Source organism: Geotrypetes seraphini, chromosome 18, assembly GCF_902459505.1.
Source record: "Geotrypetes seraphini chromosome 18, aGeoSer1.1, whole genome shotgun sequence".
Classification (NCBI taxonomy): Eukaryota; Metazoa; Chordata; class Amphibia; order Gymnophiona; family Dermophiidae; genus Geotrypetes; species Geotrypetes seraphini.
In genome coordinates, this window is record NC_047101.1 from 23,452,656 (window position 1) to 23,467,051 (window position 14,396).

Consider the following 14,396-nt stretch of genomic DNA (forward strand, 5'->3'; position numbering starts at 1 on the left):
AAGCAGCCTAAAAGGCTTGCTTTTTAAAGATGCCTATAACTGATTTTTACACACGTATCTACTCCTGCAATTTTTAACTTTTTCCCTTTTCCTATTCTATTTTCCTTTTATGTATTCTTTATTTAAAATTGTAGTTCTTCCCTCTTTTCAAGCCATAAGTATGTTTGCTTTGTTCGTGTATGTCCAATAATTTAAAAATGTTCGTCTCCCAGCTATTTTTAAATACTTTGTACAATTCTTTGTACTTTTGGATAAGCATTTAATCAAAACTTAACTAAACTATGAAATAAACTATAAACGACTAGCTCTTTAAGCCCGTTACATTAACGGGTGTTAGAGACACTTCCTCCCTTTCCCCTTCCCCTTGCATTTATTTCCCTTTGCACGGTCTCCCTCGTGATCAGGACGGGATGGAGGGGGGCTGCTGGCCGGGGCCGGCGGAGAGGAGCTAGGCAGCTGGAGGAGTAGCAGCAGTCGCTGCCGATCGCAGCCTCCGTCCTACCTGGATTTGCTTTTTTTTCTGCATCGGGAAGGTGGAGAGCGGCCCGCGAGGTTCGCTACAGCGGCTGGCGAACCTCAGCAGGCCGCTTTGAAGAGCAGCGGCAGTGGGAGGGAGGAGTCTCTGGAACACGCGCCTCCAGCTAGCGCAGGCGCCGTGAGGTGTGACACAGAAGCACACCTCACGCCACCAGGAATCGCGATCTTTGAAAAGCGCATGCACGCTTAGCCTTTTATTATTATGGATACCAATTTCTGGAAGAGGGCTGTTAATATGCTGAACAGAAAACCCTTTTCCGTTATAAATTTCTGTGCTACTGTATCACACGGTAAGAAAACTTATTGTTAGTTGCGTGAAGAGATGTCTGCAGGGACCAACCTCTTGTACAGAAAGCTAGAAGCTCTGTGGGAGGCACTGCAGTGAGGATACTTGTTGCAGCAGTAGGGAATAGAAAGAACATTGTTGATATGTGAACTGGTAATTGCAGGAAGGGAGAATAAATTAATTTCTTGAGTGCATCACCTTTATGTGAACCTCCGTCTCCACTCCTGCGAAAACTATATGAAAATGAGAGTCCTTTTTTTCTTTTTCCTCATTTCTTTACATTTTTTTTGTGTTTAGTTCTGTAGTGTTGCTGCTCCCGGGTTTTACATGGCTGTTGAACACATCTGTACAGTTAAAGAAACATAGAAACAGACGGCCGATAAGGGCCACGGCCCATCCAGTCTGCCCACCCTATTGACCCTCCCCTACTTTTCTCTGTGAAGAGATCCCACGTGACGATCCCATTTCGTCTTAAAATCAGGCCCGCTGCTTGCCTCGATCACCTGAAGTGGGAGACTATTCCAGCGATCAACCACTCTTTTGGTGAAAAAGTATTTCCTGGTGTCACCGTGCAGTTTCCCGCCCCTGATTTTCCACGGATGCCCTCTTGTTGCCGTTGGACCTTCGAGAAAGAAGATATCTTCTTCTACCTCGAAACGGCCCGTGAGATATTTGAACGTCTCGATCATGTCTCCCCTCTCTCTGCGTTCTTCGAGTGAGTAGAGCCGCTCGAAGAGCGCAGAGAGAGGGGAGACATGATCGAGACGTTCAAATATCTCACGGGCCTTATCGAGGTAGAAGAAGATATCTTCTTTCTCGAAGGTCCAACGGCAACAAGAGGGCATCCGTGGAAAATCAGGGGCGGGAAACTGCACAGTGCAAAAAAAAAAAAAAAAGATATCTGTCTGCCTGCTTCCGCCTATAGACAAGTAACATTTGTTATTTTCCTCCTTGCACATGGCAAAGAGTAGGAGATAGGCTCATGCGAGTGACAGAGAATCCCAGTGAACATGTACAAGCCCTCTAAGAACATCAACATGGAAGCAAGCAGTTTGAAAACTGGACATACTAATTTGCTTTTCTTCCGAATACATAGACACATGATGGCAGATAAAGTCCAAATGGCCCATCTAGTCTGCCCATCCACAGTAACCACCCCCCCCAAATCTGATCCCGTAAACTGTTAACCACTAATCTCTAACTATGAATGTCCCATTCAATTTGTAGAATCTTTCTAATTCATTGTAAACCACATAGAACATCACGGTCCTGCGGTATATAAACTGTTATTATTATTATTATTTCTTCCTCTCTCCAAGACAGTGTATTGCAAACCAGTGTGCCTCCTGAGATTTCAGGTGTGCCGCGGTACACTGGGGAAGAGGAGAGGTGAAGGCCGACTGCAGGACGCGCCTCTCATGAAGAGACACACGTCCTGTAAGCAATCTCCCGACGCCAGCACCTCTTTTCTCTGCCGGCCCTTCTCCCCAGCGCAGGTCCTTCTCTCAGCGTGTGATGTCAACACGCCAATGCCAGCGCACTTCCGGGTGTCTCGAACCAGGGTCACAAGGTTTAGTGTGCCCCGGCTCGAAAAAGTTTGCGAGACAGTGCTCTAAGACAGTGTTCTTCAACCTTTTTACACCCGTGGACCGGCAGAAATAAAATAATTATTTTGTGGACTGGCAAACTACTAGGACTAAAATTTAAAAACCCCGTTTACGCCCCATCTCCGTGAGCTCGGTCCCCGCAAACCATCTGATCCCATCTGCACAAGCCGCAATTATGATTTTATATTGAACATATTTTATTAAAGTATAAAAAGAAACAATATTCTGAACAATTGTGATTTTATAAATACAAATATACAGAGCACAGACCAACAAAACCCCTGTCTCCCCTCCCCTTCACATATATCCCCTCTACTATCAAGAAAACTGAACAAGCCAAGTTATTATAGAATGCTACATAGAAATATCATGCTAACAGTTATGTCCCCAGTTATGTCTCTAGCAGGATATATATTTCAAATCTGATATATTCTAATGATAAAATTATTTTTTTCTACCTTTTGTTGTCTCTGGTTTCTGCTTTCATCTTTTTTTCACTCTTTTCCTTCCAGCATCTGCCCGTTCCATCCAATGTCTGCCCTCTCCCCTTTCCATATGTATCTGACTTCTTTCTATGCCCCTCTTCCCTGTCCATCCTCCTCTCTCCTTTTTAAATCATTCATTCCAGCTTCACTGCCTTCTTCATTTTTATCTCTCCTACACCAGATCTAGCATCTTTATCCCTCTCTCATTTCTCTGCTGACCCCCTTTCCAGCATCAACGTCTCTCTACTTTCTCATTCCTCTCTCTCCCCTTTCCCTCATCTGATCTCTCCATTCCACCCTGACCCCCTTCCCCTCCTGTAATCTCCCTGCCAGCTGTTTCCTTCCTTTTTTCTTTCTCTCTACCCTCCTTCCTTTTTTTCCTTCTCCCTTCCCTCCTCCCTCTATCCAACATTAACTCTCTTCCCATCCCTTTCCCTCCTCCCCTCCCAGCAGCATCTCTCCTTCTTCTCCCTTCCCTCCTCCCTCTATCCAACATTAACTCTCTTCCCATCCCTTTTCCTCCTCCCCTCCCAGCAGCATCTCTCCTAACTCCCTTCAAGTCCAGTAACAGCTCTCCCTTTATCCAGCACCTTCCCAGCCTCCTACAGTGGCTTCCTCCCCTTCCAGCAGCTCTCAGTACTTACCTGCAGGAAGTTGCCGGTAAATCACTGCCCTGGCAAATAGGAGAACTGGTGGAAGGGGAGACAGCCACTGTGAAGGCTCCCCAGGATCTTGTTCGCACACGCTGATCATCTCCCTTCACCTGCACCTGAATCTGCAGCTCTCTTCGTTCTAATAGCAACTTCCCCGCGGCCCTCTTCAGCAACTCGGCAGGGGCGGCGATCAAGACACGCTGCCGACGATGGGACCTTCACTCTCTGAGTCCCGCCTATTTTGTTTCAACTTCCTGTTTCTGAACAGGCGAGACTCAGAGAGGGAAGGCCCTGACGTTGCATAGAAGAAAAACTGTGTATTGGTATGCTAATCTTTGTTTTGAATTAAAAAAAGAAATAGAAGTGAATAAGAAAACAGATAAATGGGGGTGGGGTATGGGCAGGACAGGGGGTGGGGAAGGGCCAGGGAGGCCCCAGTATATTTGTGTGCCTAGGGGCCCTTGAAGAATTAATCCTGCCCTGTATGTGTGTCCTTTTTTGGTATTTATTTAATTATTCTATTTTCTATACTGTTCTCCCAGAGGAGTTCAGAATGGTTTACATTAATTTATTCAGGTACTCAAGCATTTTTCCCTGTCTGTCCTGGTGGGCTCACAATCTATCTAATGTACCTGGGGCAACGGGAGGATTAAGCAACTTGCCCAGGGTCACAAGGAGCAGCGTGGGTTTGAACCCATAACCTCAGGGTAGGCTGTAGCTTTATCCACTGTGCTACACTAGCAATCAAAATGTAGCAAAAGTGAGTCAAGTACAGGACAATCAAGCCATTGTGACATCACTGATGAGGTTGGCTCTTAGGCATTGGTGGAATGAGGCATTATGACATCACAATACCAGCTCTGGTTATCAGAGGCTGAAACTTCTCACACTATTTATTTATTCAATTTTCTATACGGTTCTCCCAGGGGAGCTCAGAATGGTTTACACGAATTTATTCAGGTACTCAAGCATTTTCCCTGTCCTGGTGGGCTCATAATCTGTCTATTATACTTGGGGCAATGGGAGGATTAAGTGACTTGCTCAGGGTCACAATGAGCAGTATGGGTTTGAACCCACAACTTCAGCATGCTGAAGCTGTAGCTTTAATCGCGATGCCAGAAGGAGAGATGAGGCCTGCTCGAGTAGCAGGTTAGAGATGCCACTCACTGCCGGCGTTCATTTGAAGAGGTAGGTGGGTGGGCAGAGAGGAGGTGAGGTGCCGGCGCCTTCACCAAGATGGTGCCTGGGTAGGGTTAGTGCCAGGGAAACAGGAAAAGCCCAACTTCCCCAAACTTGGAAAGCGGAAATCAAACAGCGAAGGAGACTCTTGGTGTTCAATGCCTTTTAGTATATCACAAGACTCGACACGATCGTGTTTCGGCCCAAGAGGGCCTGCCTCAGGAGTCTGTAGCCAAATGGATGTAAAGTCCTACCCATATCATACCCCTTTCTTCCCTCGAGGAAACAACAATTTGTAACTTTTACTCCCTAATGTTTTCTCCATATGTATCTTAGTTCGTCTGTATTTTCAGTTTGTCGTAGCCCTCTGAAATTTTTTAATGTAAAATAACTTGTTTTATTGTCCTATGCTAAAATTCTTTTATTATGTAATTCGCTTAGTTTTAATAGGCGAACCATCAAATTTTAATAAACTTGAAACTTGAAACTTATAAGTCAAAATTTAAAAACAAGAAAAAATGGCTTTGAGAGTCCGCACAGCTATACTGACAAAGGAGTTTGCTGCAAGTGTATAAATTTTGCCTTATAAGGATAGTGACTTTACAACCATTTGGCTACAGACTCCTGAGGCAGGCCCTCTTGGGCCGAAACACAATCGTGTCGAGTTTTGTGATATACTAAAAAGCACTGAACACCAAAAGTCTCCTTTGCTGTTTGTTTTCCGCCTGGGTAGGGTTAACAGACATCCGGAGTCCCCAGACATGTCCTCTTTTTGAGGACATGTCCGGGGATCCGGATGGTTTTTCTAAACCTGGCACTTTGCCCGAGTTTTGAAAAGCCTCCTCTCCAAAGACACCACCGTTTTTTATTTCCCTAAGACATGTGTAGTCGTACATGCATCTCCTTAATATTTATTCCTCTTTGCCTACCTCGATTCCATAGCCAGATCAAGGGCTGAAAATGTTGCCCTTAACTGTTCTCTGCAGAATCATCATGGGGGCCAAATCCCCTGAAGCTTTTTTCTGTTGGTTGGGGGGGGGAGGGGGAGCATGAAGCTGAACGGGAGTGTCTGGGAGGAGATAGGGTGGCAACAGCAGCAAAGAGAAGGAAAGAACAATAGGCGAAGCTAGACATGGGGTCAGAGTTGGGATTGAGAGATGAGATTCTGGCCACCTGGGGGGAAGAGAATATGCTATATTGGGATGAGTAAGGAGGGCCACGTAATGGCCACATTGGGATGAGTAAAGAGGGAAAAGGGAAATAGTGACCCCCTGGGGGATAAGGAGGGAAGAGATTCTGACCACCTTGTGGAAGATAGGTAGGTGAAAGAGAAATGCTGGTCATCTGGAGAAGGGGAGATGCTGGCACCTGGGGTGTGGGGTGAAGGGAGGGAAAGGGAAGGTGGTTGCCACATGGGGGAGTAGGGAGAGGCGTATGGGTGAAGATTCACCTAGGGTATCCAATAATCTTGTGCAATATGGTAAAGCAGCTCTGGGAGTGTGTGGTACAGTGGTTAGCGCTACAGCCTCAGCACCCTGAGGTTGTGGGTTCAAATCCCACGCTGCTCCTTGTGACCCTGGGCAAGTCACTTAATCCCTCATTGCTTCAGGTACATTAGATAGAATGTGAGCCCACCAGGACAGATAAGGAGAAATGCTTGATACCTGAATGTAAACCACTTAGGTAATAAGTGGTATATAAATACTTAAATAAATAAAATATCCTTCTCCTCTTGCTGCCCAGAGCCCTTCCTCCACATGCTCTTGCCTCTCCTGCAGGTAAACATTCCCCTGCCCTTCCGCCTTCCCTTGAATCTCTGCTGGGCGACTTACCTGGTCTCTCTGTGTGGAGTGGAGCAGGTAGATGTGAATCGCTTGTTTATCCTTTCTAATACTACTAGAACTAAAGGCATGCAATGAAGCAACAAAGTGGTAGATTTAAAACAAACCGGATGAAAGCAATTAGCTTAGCAGGGTTTAAAAAACAACAAACCAAAAAAAAAAAAAAAAAAAAAAGGTTTGGATAACTTCCTAAAACAAAATGGACTTGGGGGAAAATCCACTGCTTATTCCTAGGATGAACAGTATAAGATCTGTTTTACTTTTTGGGATCTTGCCAGGTATTTGGGATCTGGATTGGCCACTGTTGGACACAGGATACTGGGCTTGATGGGAAGCTCTTATGTAATGTTATTATCTGGGAGGAGGCATGTTGATCACTCAGCAGCTATGGTGGAATACCTCCTTCACAGTCCCTCCGTGTCCTCACTGGGCTGTAGGCATAACCACATGTAAGAAGGCTATGGCAGGAAAGACATGCAAATGTACTGTACCTAACAACTGTGCATATGCAGACAGCCTGGCAGTGGCCACAGCACAACAATTAGTTAAGCTGAGATGCTTCAGGCAGCAGAAGCTGCAGAGAAAGGCTGTTAATTTATTTTTAATGGAAGCTGCGATGCTCAGCGATGGCAGTTAGCAAACTGTGCCCTATGGTATGGTGGCAGTAGGCATTAGCCTGGTATTGAATTTAGTAAGTCTGGGTAGCCAGTGTTATGTGACTGGAGGTTAGGTCAGGAGGGCTTTCTTGTCAGTATAGCAGTGGGGAAAATGGGACCCAGCGCTAGGTGCAGGTAGGGGCTGCAGGCAACAGGGCAGACCAATAAGGCACAATGATTAGAAGCAGAAGGTGCCAAAGGGATGCAGCTCACATGTGAATGTGCATCTGGAGTACTGCGTTCAGTACTGGTCGACGTATCTTAAGAAGGATATGGCGATTCTCGAGAGGGTCCAGAGGAGAGCGACAAAAATGATAAAGGGCATGGAAAACCTCTCATATGCTGAGAGGCTGGAGAAGCTGGGGCTCTTTTCCCTGGAAAAGCGGAGACTTAGAGGGGCTATGATAGAAACTCATAAGATCATGAAGGATATAGCGAAGGTAGAGAGGGACAGATTCTTCAGCCTAGCAGGGGCAACAAAAACTAGAGGGTACTCAAAAAAATTGAAGGGAGATAGGTTCAGAACAAATGCTAGGAAGTTCTTCTTTACGCAGAGGGTGGTGGACACCTGGAATGCGCTTCCAGAGGAGGTGGTAGAGCAGAGTACGACTTTGGGGTTCAAAAGGGGATTGGACGAGTTAATGAAGGAAAAGGGGATCCAGGGGTACAATTAGAGGGTTACTATACAGTACAGAAGGCTGTAAAGTAATAGAGTAGTAGAGTAATAGATCACTACAGGTTATTGACCTGGGGGGCCACCGCGGGAGCGGACTGCTGGGCGTGATGGACCTATGGTCTGCTTATGTGCTTATGTGCAATGTGAGGAGAGTTGGGCTGGTTGATTTTGGAGTGGGAAACATATGTCTTGCTTAAAATTTGGGGACAATTGCTGTTATACTGTGGACCCTCCAAGCCTGCAAATCTGGGGACAGTCCCTAAAAATTGGGAATATCTGGTAACCTTAAGTATAAGGAAGGGGGAGAATAAGTGGGTTGGAGGGTGGCAGGGGGAGAATGCAGGCAAAATGCCTCATTAGATGTCCAGAAAATTGGCTTTGAAAACCGGCACTTGGACATCCCAACGATTACGATGTCCACATGCCAACTTATGATGGTTTATGGGCATTTTTATTTTTGGATTATGAGCTCCACTATGTGTAACCTAAAAGGAGGTAGAGTTAGGGGAAAGACATTGGCGAGTCAGGTGCATTTCAAAAGTCTGTGTGCAGTGTTATAAAATACTAGGGATGCATGCCAGAAATGATTCCTGGTTTCAGCAGGTGCAAGTCCTATGTCCAAATTTGCTCTTCTGAATTTCAGCCCGGAGTGACGTTTATAGAATTCACTCTGCAGCTCCTCAGTATCTCTCCTCTCTTATCTCTCTCTCTACTACTCCCCTGGAACTCTGTTCATGAGCAAGTTTCTCTTATCTCTACCCTTATCTTCCACTGCCAGACTCCTCCCTTTCTAGCTTGCTGCATCATATGCCTGGAACAGACTGCCTGAGTCAGTACATTAAGCTCCATCTCTGGCAGTGTTCAAATCTAGGCTAAAAGCTCAATTTTTTTCAGGCTGCTTTTAACTCCTAACCCTTACTCACTTTTAAGATACCCATATCTGTTTTATCTTTCCCTACCCCTAGTTGTCCCATGTGTTTTGATTAGATTGTAAGCTCTATCAAGCAGGGATTGTCACTTACAGGTTTAATGTACAGTGCTGTGTATGTCTGGCAGAGCTATGATAAGTAGTAGTAGTCATAATGTGCATGTCAATTTTTTTTCTGGCAGTGATTTTTCAGTGCCTTTTATCGAATCTGGTCCACAATCCCCAATACAGTGGTGCCTCGCATAAAGAACGCCTCGCACAGCGAACGCTGCACACAACGAACTTCATTTCATGATTCATACAACGAACTTCGTTTCACACAACGAAGTCGCCCGAGCTTCCACGATCGCTGCCGATGTATTGCATCCTTCCGCGCAGGCACTGCAGGCAGGCACTGCAGGCAGTCGTGCTTAACTTAAGCACGTATCGCGGCAATCGTTCTTCATTACGAATTAAATCACGCACGCACGCACGTATCACGGCAGTCGTCCTTTTAAGATAAACTCAATATTTTTTATAGATCATGGCTTCTAAAAAAAGCAGGAAGGTGATGTCTGTTGAAATGAAACGGGAAATAATTAGAAGGAGTGAATGGGGGGTCAAACAGTGTGACCTCGTCAAAGAGTTTGGCCTCAGCAAGACCACCATTTTCACCATTTTGACAAATTTATCTTTTTTTATGTCATCTTAGCATATTTTATGCTGCAGAACGAATTATTTTTTTTAACATGTCTTGTTATGGGAAAACGCGTTTCCCATAATGAACTTTTCGCATAACAAACTTGCTCCTGGAACCAATTAAGTTCGTTGTGTGAGGCACCACTGTATTCTGGTGAAGGAGAAAAGAGAATAAGTGACATAAGATATGAAGGAGGATTGCGAAGATCAAGAACAGCATCATTAAATCATAATTGTAGACACCTCAGTATTGGTTTGATGCACGTTAGCAAATCCTCAGACAGTTGGATCTAAAGTGGAGTCCAACAAATGTATTAGCAGCCGCCCGCTTGTTTGATCCACAGTTAAACGGAGAAACGGCAAAGTGCACAATGACCAACACCAGAACAATCACAGGCCCTCTCTCACCAAGGAACTGAAACATCATCATCGATCCCCCCCCCCCCAACATCCTTCTCCCCGCCATAGGGTCACTGTCGCTGCTGCAGGAGCTTATCACCCCATACCTGGCTGCCATGGATGACGGCTGATTGAGGAGAAGAGCTGCGTTGGGAAAGAGCAGAGGAGAGCAGGGGATGAGAATGATAATTTCCCCATGGGAACTTATATTCCTGTCCCGGTGAGTTCTTTTCCTGTCCTTGCCCCATTCCTGCAACCTCTGTCCTCATCTGCACAAGCCTCATATACTTTAAAATCATGTGTTCGAGGTTTGTGTAGTTAAGGCAGAGCTTACAGGGATGGGGCGGGGATAGGGACAGCGACAAAACTCGCAGAGATGGGACGGGGAAATTGAGTTCCTGCGGGGAGGGGGAAAATTTGTCCCCGTGTCATTCTCTACATTGCACCACTCTAGAAATCAAAATGTAGTAAAAGTGAGCCAGGTCTAGTCAAATCAAGCCATTGTGACATCACTGATGAGGTTGGCTCTTAGGCACTGGTGGAAAGAGGCATTATGATGTCACAATACCAGCTCTGGTGATCAGAGGCTGAAACTTTTCACACGATTTATTTATTCAATTTTTTTTATAATGTTCTCCCAAGTAGAGAATGACACGAGGACAAATTTTTCCCTGTCCCCGAGGGAACTCATTTTCACATCCTCGTGAGTTCTTTTCCTGTCCCTGCCCCATTCCTGCGAGCTCCGCCCTCATCTGCACAAGCCTCAAACACTTGAAAATCCTAAATAGCAACATTCTAGGGCTCAGATTGTGATGTCATAATGCCTCATTCCACCAATGCCTGAGCTCCGTCCTCATCTGCACAAGCCTCAAACACTTGAAAATCCTAAATAGCAACATTCTAGGGCTCAGATTGTGATGTCATAATGCCTCATTCCACCAATGCCTAAGCTCCGTCCACATCTGCACAAGCCTCAAACACTTGAAAATCCTAAATAGCAACATTCTAGGGCTCAGATTGTGATGTCATAATGCCTCATTCCACCAATGCCTAAGCTCTGTCCTCATCTGCCTCAAACACTTGAAAATCCTAAGTGTCCGAGGCTTGTGCGGTGAAGGCAGAGCGTACAGGAATGGGGCAGGGACAGCGACAAAACTCACGGGGACAGGACGGGGAAATCAAGTTCCTGCGGGGACGGGGAAAAATTTGTCCCCGTGTCATTCTCTAAGCAGGGGGGCTCTTGCTTTGTTGTGCAACTGTTGTGCGTCTGGCTGTACTACTTTAAACATTGTGCTGTATGTGGGATAGTCACACTGGCTGCATGGTGAACGCTGCTACGCTGGAGCTAACATTCATGACACCCATTGTAATATTATCTGGAACGTTGGCGTTACAGAAAGGATTTAATGCAATAAAACAAAATGAAAGTCGTTTTAAGAAGGCGGGTAATGGTGCAATTACATGAAAAAGGTCTCTCTCATTTCTTCTTTCTTCCCGTCTCTTTTGCTTTCTTCCCCAGTGTGGTCTGACTGTTTTGCTCACATGCTGCTTCTTTCTCCTATTCTTTCCCTTGCTTTTACTCCTTTCATTTCTCTTTCTTCTCCCTATCCCAGCTTCTCTTTTTCTTTTTTGTCCTGTACCCTGTTGCCTTTCCTTTTCATCGCTTCTCTTTCTTTCTTTCTGCCCCCTTTTCTTTCTCACAATCCTCTCTTTTTAAGCTTTCCTTTTCAGACCAGTGCAAGGGTGTTGGGTGCTTTAGGTGACCTTACATTAAACATTCAGCTTCCTAGCCTGCAGCCCCCACCCCCCCTCCCAATTATTTTGATAATTAGTCTCTACAATCCAGATCATCATGCAAAAATCCTATCAAAATGCAGGTTCTTTGAGTTTGTGTGGCTGTCATGACATGGTTTTGCTCTTTGCTGCCACTCAAAAAGCTGTAGCCCTAGGCAACAGCCTAGTCTTGCCTAATAGTTGAGCTGGCCCTGTCCTTTTCTTCTCTTTCTTCCCCTCTAGTTTGCAGTCTTCTATATTATTTACCAGCACAATCAATTTCCTCCTTCCTTTCTACGCTGCTGCGGCAAAGAAGTAAATCCTCCTGGAATGAAATAAAGAACATTCGTCTCCTTTGGCTATTTTCATCAACTTTTGAATATTTTTCTGTCTCTGTTTCAGTCCAGTGATCCAATCTGAGAACTCATAGTTCTGCTTAACTGTTTTATATTCTGTACCATCTGTTGGTTAATATAACAATAATGACTGCAGTGCATATGGGTTTATTTTAATTACTAATTCTACTGCTACTACTATAGGACCTGTTACAAAGTGCTATGGAGAGATTGGTAGGTACACTTGCTGATATCATTTGACTTTTAGCAAAAGTGTGCTTGTCATATTACCAGGGTGCTAGTTTATAGTGTTCTGCAGGTCGAACACTTGGGGCCTGAGTTTGGAAACGGCGCCTGCCACAGCAAGCACCTGCAAATCGAGCACCTACCGCCAGTGGCTTAACGAGGGTGGGAAGTGCCCGGATCAGTGGTGCTCCCCTGTGCCCTCACCTATGCACCTCTGCTCCTTCCACGCCATCCCCCCTCCTGCACTCTCCTCTTTGCCCCTCGCTCCTTCCCCACCCCCGCACCTCTACATCTTCACCAGTGCAAGCAGCTTCTCTGCCTGCTGCTCGTGCTGGGTTTCCCTCCGACATCACTTCCTGGCCCCATGACCCGGAAGTGATTTCAGAGGGAGCCAGGCCTGCGCGACAGGTTAGAACAGTTGCTCCCACTGGCGAAGATTTTAAAGAGTTATGGAGGGCAGGGAAGGGAGGGCGTGAGTGTGGCATGGGGAGGCCCCACTGAGACAGTGCGCAGGGTGGTCCACCCCCTGGCCTACATCCTTTACTATGCCACCATGTTTCAACCACTGGTAGGTGCTGCATCCAGAATCACGTCTATTTTTTGTACAGATGCCTTAAATGTAGGCCAGTGTTTCAGAGGCTTATATTTAAGGGATTTGGCTCACGTCTATGGATACCTAAGGCCACTTCCAGCATATGCCACCCGGAGGAAGTAGTCGAGCAAAATGGCTGTTATGAAATAGGGACAATGCCTTGAAAAAGCTTTTGGCAAAAAATATCGACAAGAGTTCCCCTACTCATCCAAGCTCTAAGCTAAGCTAAGTGCAATATTTAAATGAAATATTTAAGCTGCTGAAAGTATTTATATGAGAGCAAATTGAGAAAATAATATATGAAAAATACCATTTGAGAGATAAGATATATTATAATTGAACCGATGATGAGTGAAATGCTTGAGCCTTAAGTGGTGTTGCTGAGGTTCTGGACAGCTGATACGCTTGAGGATAATAAACACGCTATATATAATTTAAATAGGTGTATGAGCTATAGTGATTCTAAGATTTCAAGTTTATCAGTGCTGGTATTAATAGGCACTTCCATTTTTGATGGAAGTATTAATTTTTGATGGAAGTATTCCATTTTTGATGGAAGTATTCCATTTTTGATGGAAGTATTAATAGGCACTTCCATTTTTGATTTGCCCTTTCCCTTAGACCTACCACTCCTACAATCGGGGTGCCATTTTGATAATAAGGCCCTTGAGACCATATTCTATAAACAGTGGCAAGGTTAGGTGCTAATAGGTTCCTAATCATGGACGCCTAGTGATACCTATCTAACCCTCCCCTTTTACAAAACCATAGCGCGGTTTTTAGCACCAGCCATGGCAGTAACAGCCCTGACGCTCATAGTTTCAAGTTTCAAGTTTATTTAAAATTTCTTATACTGCCCAATCAAGCCTTCTAGGCGGTGTACAAAAATGCCAAAACATTGCACCAATTAAAATATAATTTAAAACAAAAACAAACCAGGGGAAATGACAATATTTAAAGACATTGACGAATGGGAACAAAAGGGATGAAGGGTTAGAACTACAATTGATAGAAAGAAAGAAAACATTCAAGGGAAAGAATAACAAAGGGAGGGGAAACTGAAGGTAGTAACCTTTCTTGACTCTAAGTCGTCCTGAAAAGGAAGTTTAAGTTACAAAAGCATCAAGGAAGAGAAATGTCTTTAACTTCACCTTAAAATTGGCAAGAGTTGTTTTTTTCGCATAAGTCATTTGGGATACTGTTCTAAAGAGAAAGGGCGCTAACGGAGAAAATTTAGGTCCTCATTGTACTGATATGTTTCAGTGAGGGAATGGTAAGAAGGTTGTGAGCTATAGATCTTAAGGTCCTAGTTTGATTATATGGGATAAGTAAGTTATTCATAAATTCTGGCTGGTTATTTGCTCTGGTTTTAAAAGTTAGTAGAAGAATCATAGAGTTCCTATCAGCATCGGAGTTGTTACTGCCATGGCGACACTAAAAAAAAAAGGGGGGGAAGGGTAAAAAATTCCACACACAACCCAAATTGATTTAACAAGCTTAATTGGCATGGTAATTGTCAACACTA